The 9,232-nt window shown below is 44.2% G+C and overlaps 1 long non-coding RNA gene across 1 annotated transcript; it reads left to right on the forward strand.

Annotated features, from left to right (window-relative positions):
• The first annotated feature begins 6,217 nt into the window (after nucleotides 1–6,217).
• On the forward strand, nucleotides 6,218–9,106 carry LOC308611669. Its single transcript, XR_014014999.1, has 3 exons — nucleotides 6,218–6,357; nucleotides 7,858–7,897; nucleotides 8,602–9,106. It is a non-coding gene; the product is annotated as an uncharacterized lncRNA (long non-coding RNA).
• The last annotated feature ends 126 nt before the right edge of the window (nucleotides 9,107–9,232 follow it).

Genomic DNA, 9,232 nt, shown 5'->3' on the forward strand with positions numbered 1-9,232 from the left:
TTTGGGCATCCTGGACTCTCCCCTGAATCCCAGATGTGCATGCATATTTGACTGCCTCCAGGACCTCTTCACTTAGATGTCTAATAGAAACCTCAAATTTAATGTGTGATTTGAATGATCTTGACATTATTTTTTTTGATATACCAAAGTAATAAATGCTGTTTATGCCTTCTTTAAGTTTACATAGTGCTCCAACATATTAATACCCTCTGAGCTTCAAAAAACCAAATACATTTACAGTAGCATTATCAGTCATCAAAATGACAGGGAAGGAAACTTTACCTTGTGAGAATGCACAAATGTTCTCATTAAGGCAGCATTGACCCAGACGATCATTTAGTATCTGTCAAGATGGATAAAAGGGTCTCTGAGCCACAGGAACGGAGGGAGAACAGAAGCAGTTAACAGCAATGGGGAGCAGGGCCCATTAGCTTGGCCCCTATGATCCCCTCATGTTGTATCCATGCCCCACACAGGAACTAGCATGGATGGCGTGGATTTCACAAAGTGAATTCACTCCAGTCTCAACTGAGAATAATTCTATCAGGAGAGACTTGAAAGACTAGTTTCAAGAAATGTTGAGAAGTGGGAGGAAGCCTTTGGTAAAAACAGGAAAAAGGGCTTCCCTGGTGGCGCAGTGGTTGAGAGTCCGCCTGCCGATGCAGGGGACACGGGTTCGTGCCCCAGTCCAGGAAGATCCCACGAGCCGCGAAGCGGCTGGGCCCGTGAGCCATGGCTGCTGAGCCTGCGCGTCCGGAGCCTGTGCTCCACAACGGGAGAGGCCACAACAGTGAGAGGCCCGCGTACCGAAAAAAAAAACCAAAAACATGAAAAAGTCTCCAAAGTCTTTTGGAGGTGGGCAGCATCAGTAGCGAATCGGCTGCTCCAGGAAGGCGTCGGAAAGGAAGATTTAATGTCCTTGTCACCCGTACAGACATCACCGTGATTTCGCTGAAGTCCAAATCGGTTCACATAACCCCCTTGCTTGAAATCCTTTAGGGTTCCTCACCTTACATGGGATTGGGCCTCAATGCCCCAGCAAGGCATGCAAGGCCTTTAGTGGGCTGACTCCTCACCTGTCCGTCTCTCCAACCTCTCTACTCCCAGCCACCCACCTCAGCAACAGGGTCCACAGACAGTTCTCCAAACATATCTTTCCACCTTGCTCATGCTATTCCCTCTCCCTGGAACCTTCTTTCCCAGGAAACCCTGACTCAGTGCATCCTCTGTGCAACTCCCCATGACCTTTCCTCTCTCCTCCACAGCAAGAGGAGCTTCTTTATCTTCTGGGTTCCTAAAACCCTTTGTAGACACCCTTCTAATCTAGCCCATGACAACATAATTATTTGTTAATTGCTTTGTCTCCCCCAACTAGACTACGAGGTCTTTCAAGGGGAAAGCCTGAGGTCTGAGCTTTTTAAATCATTACTGCCTAACATTATGACAGGAACATGGTAACTGTTTAGAAGATGTTTGATAAATGAATGAAGGTTTGCCTGCTAAGCCTCTGCCAGAAAAATGTGAAAAACAGAATGTAGTTACACCAACATTCCACTAGAGAGAGGGAGGTAAAACTTTATCCCCTCTCGTGTAGCATTTTAGCCTTGTTCTCAGTCAGATGAATATAATCTGATAAAATATTTCAGTTTTAGGCTAGGCCTAATATAAAACAACCTCTGATAAGCTTGAGGAAACATAATTATTACAGGTCACTCTATGCCAGGCTCTGGGTTTGACAATGGATAGTTCTGGGTACAGATGAATAGAAAGTGTAGGCACTATATATAATAGTGTTTTACATTTTCAAGTTATGTAGAGTGCATTGAAATGCACTACAAAGCTTTTCTCTTTTCAGACATAATCTCGTTATCTAAAACGTGCTCCACCTAGAAAGCTCATTGCTCCTTACACAATAAACGCTGTGGAATCCGATGACTACCCAGCTCTCTAGTTTCCTGTTGCCCTATATCCCTCATACCCTGTCTTGAACACGCACACATGCTGTTCGTGAAGTCAGCTGAAACAACTCATACCGCCTAAAATCTAGAATCTAGATTAATCTCAAGTTCAATACCGATGTTCAATGAACGTGACAGGCTGACAAACGCTCAAAGGCAGCAGATGACCCTCCCCCGCGGCCCCCAACCCCCAGCAGCACCAAAACCCTGACTGAGCTGCTTCCTTAGCACCCAGCATCTATCAGTTTAGCATTTATCACAGTGTATCGTAAGAGTCTGCATACTTATCCATACCTGGATGGGCTGAGAGCTCCTTGAAGAGGCTGGAATGGATCTTATTCTTTCCCCCAGCCTCAGCTACTAGCACAGCACCTGGCACATGGTGTTTCGTACATTTTTTTAAATGAATAAACAAGCTCATTTCATTATACAGGTTGCGAGAGACTGATTTCTGCCAGCACTCTCAGGAAGAGGCTGGATGGCTTTGGGGTGTATACAGACATGTATGCATACATGTGGTGGAGGAGACTGTCTGATTTGAGGCATCTAGGAGGAGACAGATGTGTGGGTGCACACACACCTTCCCCAGAATCTTCCCAAATCAGTAGCTGAGGTGTCGGAGCTTTCATAATTAGAGAGTCATACCTTTGGATTATTTATGGCTCCCTGTCAACATATCTTGAACACATATGCCCTTGTTACCACTTATATTATCACATAAATTTCAAAACTCAAACTTCCCCAGCATCTGATCTGTATCCTCAAATTGTGCTCCTTCCCCACCTTCCCATGCCTGCTCTGTTGAGAATCTCAGATAACTCCTGTTTATTTTCTGTGGTTTGTATTAGGACATAGTTTGTCTTTTCAAATACATCACTATATGTCAAATAAGCTCTTTCCAATCATGTACACCATAATATTTGCAAGGGATTAAAACACATCAATTTGTATAATTCCATGAGTTCATAATGATACTAAAAATTTAAAAGAAAAACTTGACTGGTCAACATTAGAAGATCCAGTGAATTGACTCCTTGTGTTGAAAATTAGTAAATGAAGGGAGAGAATCAAGCATTTCTTCTGCTTTTCCTATACAAACAGTACCACTGGGTAAGCAAAATTTAGGGGAAGGAAAAGCTTGCTTTCATAGAAATAGTCCAGCAAGCAAGTGACGAAGAAATGATAGAATTAGAATATCACCTCATGATAGAATTAGAATGTGACCTCTAATGAATTCACGAATTTAGACATTGACTACCAATGACTGGTAACATCACAAAATGAAAGGCAACCAGACGGTATACGCCTCCTGATGGAAGTATAAAATATCAGCTATAATGAAATCTGATCAAAGTTCTAAATCCCACAATGTATTCGCGAGAAACACAGAGAACAGCAGAACATGTTCAACTAACAGTGTAAAAAAAAAAAGACGACATTTATGAGACAATCAGAAATCTGAATACTGACTGGTTACATGATGATATTAAATAATTGTTATCATCTTTTTTTTAGGTGAAATAGTGCTATTGTAGCTATGTTAAAGAAAGAACCCTTATCTTTTAGATATTTAGAAATAAATATTTACAGATAAAATAATACAATGTCTGGGATTTGCTTCAAAAATAATACAGGGGCGGGAGTTAGGGGTAGTGGGTGGGCATATAAATGAAACAAGATGGCCTTGCATTGAAGCCGAGGGATGGGAACATGGGAGTGTATTATACTGTTTTGTCTACTTTTGTATATACTTGAAATTGTCCAAAGAAAAAGTTTTTAATAAAGAAAAACGAACACTTTTCTGAATATTCTGACCATCTTGTCTTAAGGGACAGCCACCCCCCTCCCACCCCTTGAGATCGTTATCCTAGGGAGTCTCCCCGAATTGAAAATACCCAAGGAACATTAATTCATCAGCCTCTCTTTACAAACTAGTATAAAAGATTATTTCCTGGATTGTTTTTACCCCTGAAAATACTGAGTCCCTGAGGGCAAAGGGCAAAGAAAACCCTGCAGGAGGGAAAAGGAAGGGCTGAGCGTGAGAAGAAGAAAGGGAAGAACAAATTTTGCCTTTATTACAATTTTCCCAGGGCCTTCACTAGTTGGCACATGCATCTTCTTTGTGTGGGTTTTACTAAGAGAACTTTCACTGGAGGCATGAAAAATATGTTGAAATTCCGAACTCTCAGGTGAACATTTCACAAGGCATCCCCTTTTATGTTGTCAAAGGCTAATCTAAATATTTTCAGAAGCGGGCTCAGTGAGCCAATGATGAGACCACTTGGGTGGAGCTAGGGCACAGTTGTGTCTGAACCTGGGAACAGTCTAGACCTGTCCATAGGACTACAATGCCATGGAAAGCAGGAGAGAGTAAAGAGTCACATCAAGTGCTCAAGAGTATAGCTTTTTAGAGCAGATCTCTGGAAGAACACCAAGAAACTGGTTGCCTCTGGGGAGGAAAGCTGGGGCACTTGGAATAGGGTGGGAGGAGACAAAACATTGTATGACTTTATTGTCATAGCCAGGTTATACTGTGGTTAGTGCCTTAGTATGTATGATGAGATTTGCAAGCAGCCTTTTGTTTACGTAAGTGACTGTACTTTTTAAGTTGAAATGAGACAGAAGACAGATGTGTGTTTGTTTCTGGGTTCCTTGGCTGGGCTATCTGCTGGCACTACCTGCTGTTTGCATATTTTCTTGATCCTCCCTCCCCTTGCCTCCCTCCCCCACCCTAAGCTCCCAGAATCTAATTAGGAGTAGATGGTCCCCAGAAGGAGAAAACTAGGATTTGAATAGTTGTAGTGCGACGTGTATAGGTGTGACATGGTATTGGAGAAAGGTGCAATTCTCTCACAGACGCTCGTCTAATAGCAGAGGCAGTGAACACTATTTTTGATGGCTCCTATTTTAGCTTAAATATGCAGGTGAATTCTGTGGTTTATGATTGACATTGTAAGTTACTATTAGAAACAAAGTGTCTCTGTGTTTATCCTGTGGTTTTTGTTTTGTTTTGTTTTTCCGGTACGCGGGCCTCTCACTGTTGTGGCGTCTCCCGTTGCGGAGCCCAGGCTCCGGACTCGCGGGCTCAGCGGCCATGGCTCACGGGCTTCGCCACTCCGCGGCATGTGGGATCTTCCCAGACCTGGGGCACGAACCCGTGTCCCCTGCATCGGCAGGCGGACTCTCAACCACTGCGCCACCAGGGAAGCCCTATCCTGTGGTTTTTAAGTATCCCTGCACACTCTGCCTGTCTCTAGAGTATTAAGTCCAGTTGCGCTGTTTTTACCTCTTTGTTTATTGAGGTTATTATTTACTTGCATTAAAATGTACCAATTTCAAAGGTACAGTGTGATTAATTTTGGTAATTGTATACAAGGTGTAACCACCACCACGATCCAGATATAGAAAAGTTACTTACCCTTTAAAAGTTTTCCATCCCAATTTGCCCCAATTCAGTTTTGAGACACTTGATTGAGTTTTACTGCTTTCTCTAACATCGACTCTCCGGGTGATTTAGGAAAGTCACTTTACCTCTCTGGATGTGTTTTTGCTTTTATAACATGAAAAGTGCCAGAACAGATTTGTTACCAAGGGCCCTTGCAATCCTTTCAGAAAATGAGGGGGTAGGGTAAGGGCGGGAATCTCAGCCTTACGTCCCCATGCTTCACATAGCACACGCATGTGGCAGATCCTAGTGGGAAAAGCCTGTGGTCGCATCAGAGAGAATTAGGTTTCCATCTCCTCTCTCGCTAGTGTGTATGTAACCTTTCGTAAGCATCAGCTTTCTCATCTCCAATATCAGGCTTATTAACAAGGCCTACTTGTTTACTGTTGTTGTGAGGATGAATTGAGATGCACCGGCAGCCTTAAATGTTAGTTGGTATTTGTATTATGGCATAATATAAAGGCACTGCATTCAACCATCTCAGTCACTACACGTTTATGCAGGCTGATTCTCACAGCCAAAACAGACGCACAAAGTACACCCACCCATGTACCCACCTGGGGAAGCCCGAAGCCTCCCTGCCTGCCTTCCTCACGGGGCTCAGAGAAAAGCTGCGCAGGTGTGCACGTGCTTCCAAAGAGCCTTGCTAGGGGGCGGAATGGGAAACAGGAAGTTCTAACGCCTGTCGTACAAGCGCGACGTAAAGCGGGTCTGCTTTATGGCACCCTGCTTCCGCCGTAAAGCGCCGTTGGCAATCCCGCGTGAGTGGGTTGACGAGACTACTTCCGGGTGAAAAACGCGATTCTTGGAGGTTGGCTGACTTGACGTCTTCCCCGTGGGCAAACGCGGGAGCCGGAGCCGGAGCCGGAGCCAGAGCCAGCTGCTCAGCTCCCTAACTAAAAAGCAGAAGCATCATCTAAGGGATTTCGGCGAGGAGCATCCCTTCTATGACAGGTATGGAGAGGCAAGGCTGGGACCGGCGCTGCTGGCGTCCTTTCCCGGTGGGAGCCCGCGTGTCCCCGCGTTTGGTCCGCCGGTGGCCCGGGGGTAGTGACAGGGCAGCTCCCGCCGCGTCCCACGCTGCCCCGGCGCCGGCCTAGCTCGCCTGGGTATCCTGGCGGCTTCCCGCCTGAGATGGGGTTCTTCGCCGGTCTTCCTACCCTTTGTTGAGTCTGTAGTTTTATGCTAGACGGCACGCCTCCTGTGTGGCGACTGGGCCGAGATTTTATAAGCTTGTTTTCGTTTGATATGTTTTTTTTAAAATATTAGATGAATTGTGTTTGATTATACAACTTTTTTTTTAAGAAGATGTTGGGGGTAGGAGTTTTTATTAATTAATTAATTAATTTTTGCTGTATTGGGTATTCGTTTCTGTGCGAGGGCTTTCTCTAGTTGTGGCAAGCAGGAGCCACTCTTCATCGCAGTGCGCGGGCCTCTCAACTGTCGCGGCCTCTCTTGTTGCGGAGCACAGGCTCCAGACGCGCAGGCTCAGCAGTTGTGGCTCACGGGCCTAGTTGCTCCGCAGCATGTGGGATCTTCCCAGACCAGGCCTCGAACCCATGTCCCCTGCATTGGCAGGCAGATTCTCAACCACTGCGCCACCAGGGAAGCCCTCGTTTGATATGTTTTTAAAGACTTGCTTGGGGGCTTCCCTGGTGGCGCAGTGGTTAAGAATCCGCCTGCCAACGGAGGGGACAGGGGTTCGAGCCCCGGTCCGGGAAGATCCCACATGCCGCGGTGCAAGTAAGCCCGTGCGCCACAACTGTTGAGGGAGCCTGCACTCTAGAGCCCGCGAGCCACAACTACTGAGCCAGGGTGGTGCAACTACTGATGCCCGCGAGCCTAGAGCCCCTGCTCCGCAACAAGAGAAGCCACCGCTCGCCGCAACTAGAGAAAGCCCGGGCGCAGCAACGAAGACCCATAGCAGGCAAAAATAAAGAAATTAAATAAGTTAAAAAAAAATTCAGAAAGAATTGCTTGGGACCCTCGACATCACCTATCTATTCAATGACCACGAGGAAACTAATGTTTGGGTAGTTGTGGGTTCCTCTCTAAGTGTCCAGACTCTCAGTGATGATCTTAGTGCTCATCCCACCCCTTTGGGCTGCTTTATCAACCGTTAGAGGGATAGTCTACTTAAGAAATTTGCTAGAAAAGGTGAACCCCGAGGGCTTTTATTTGCCAAAATTTCCCATCTTTTGGATGAGAGCCTGTTACTGTGTGACTGTAGTATTTGTCATGTGGTCTTGTTAGACTTTTTCATTCGTCTCTTATTATCTATTTGGCATATCCTTCCAAAACCTGAGCAAATGCATATGGAGTTTTTACTTGACAATAGATAGAATGTATTTATACCGGTATAGTCTGCCATGTTCACTTAAAGTTGTATCATTAGACTTTTCCTAATTGCTACATACTAGTAGTTAGAGTTTAACATTGCCTGTTTCTTCTCAGGGTTTCCAGAAAGGAAGCAAAACCACAGACTTGTCAACTGGTAATGCTTTATACCTTCTTTATGATAGTAGATTCTGGACTGTTACTTTTAAGATTATATATGGTAATAAAGTTTGGCTACATTTCCACTCTTTTTGATTTTAGATGTAAGCTGTATTTTAGTAATATTGCTTAGTTTTAAGTGCAGGTGTCTGTTAAAATGCCATTGTGATAACTAATACAGTATAGAGTATGAAACTGTCCTGAGAGATTAGCCTGTTAGAACCTGTTAAGGAGGCTTACCAGAGGGCTCTTGGTGAATCCTAAGAGGGAATGTCATGTTTGCTTAACATAAAATAGAGTGCAAAATCATCAAAGGTCTTATTTCATTACCACAGACTCAGAAATAAAGTACACATTTTGGTTGTAAGTTTTCCTGTTGCTCCTTTAAAGGTGCCAAATGTCTGACACATAGGTTAGATCGCCTTATAACCTAAAGCTCCATGTGTTTAGTTTGCTGTCTTCCCATGTGGAACGTTAGCAGTTCAAAGAAGAGGAAGCGCTTCTAGAATCATAGCTAGATTAGCTGTTTTAAACAAATTTGGTGCTAGGTTTGGTTGAATAGATGGGATTGCATATTTGCAGGAAAGCTAGTTTTTCTTTAGAAAAGTCTGAACTTGGTTCCACTGTGGGCCTGATGATAGTCGTGGGGTAGCAACAAGAACAATATAATTTTTGTTTTTAAAATCCCCATTTTCCTTTTAGTCAGAGAGTTTAGATACTTCAAGTTCTGAAAGTGAAGCATAGAGTGAACCAGAACAAGTTTCTGGTTACAACAGACTACTTGCCACATTAAAGGATGTTTCCAAGGAAGATGAGGAGGAGGAAGAGGAAGAAGACAGTGTTATAGATGCGACAGAAATGAATCTTGAAGACGGCGATAGTGACATCATTGTGGAGGAAGAGATGGCAGTAGAGTCCACTGACATGCAGAAGAGTAAGTGTCTTTGATGTGGGTTTATCATCTTTGCAGGGACCACAGACAGATTGCCCCAGGGGCAGGGTGCCTTGTACCATAGAGCTGGGTGAAAGCACATGGATTCAAAGCAGAGATTCTTAACATTGTTGGGCTCTGTGATATCTTCAGGAATCTGATGAAAACACAGGACCCTCTGGCCATAAAAATGCAGAAATGACATTTTTGCTTAAGATTTCCAGGATTTCATCAATCCTACTTCAAATTCCCCTGATTGAGAGGAAAGAGAACATAATTCTGTTTTTGTAATGGTCTCAATTTATGAAAGAGATGATTGTTCCTGCCTTAGAGGCACCAAGTTTAATGGAAGATAGACATAAAATATACAGAAGTTTTCAAGCATGAAATCTGAATGGAACC

Source organism: Mesoplodon bidens (genome assembly GCF_964165515.1).
Source record: "Mesoplodon bidens genome assembly, contig: HAP1_SCAFFOLD_848, whole genome shotgun sequence".
NCBI lineage: Eukaryota > Metazoa > Chordata > Mammalia > Artiodactyla > Ziphiidae > Mesoplodon > Mesoplodon bidens.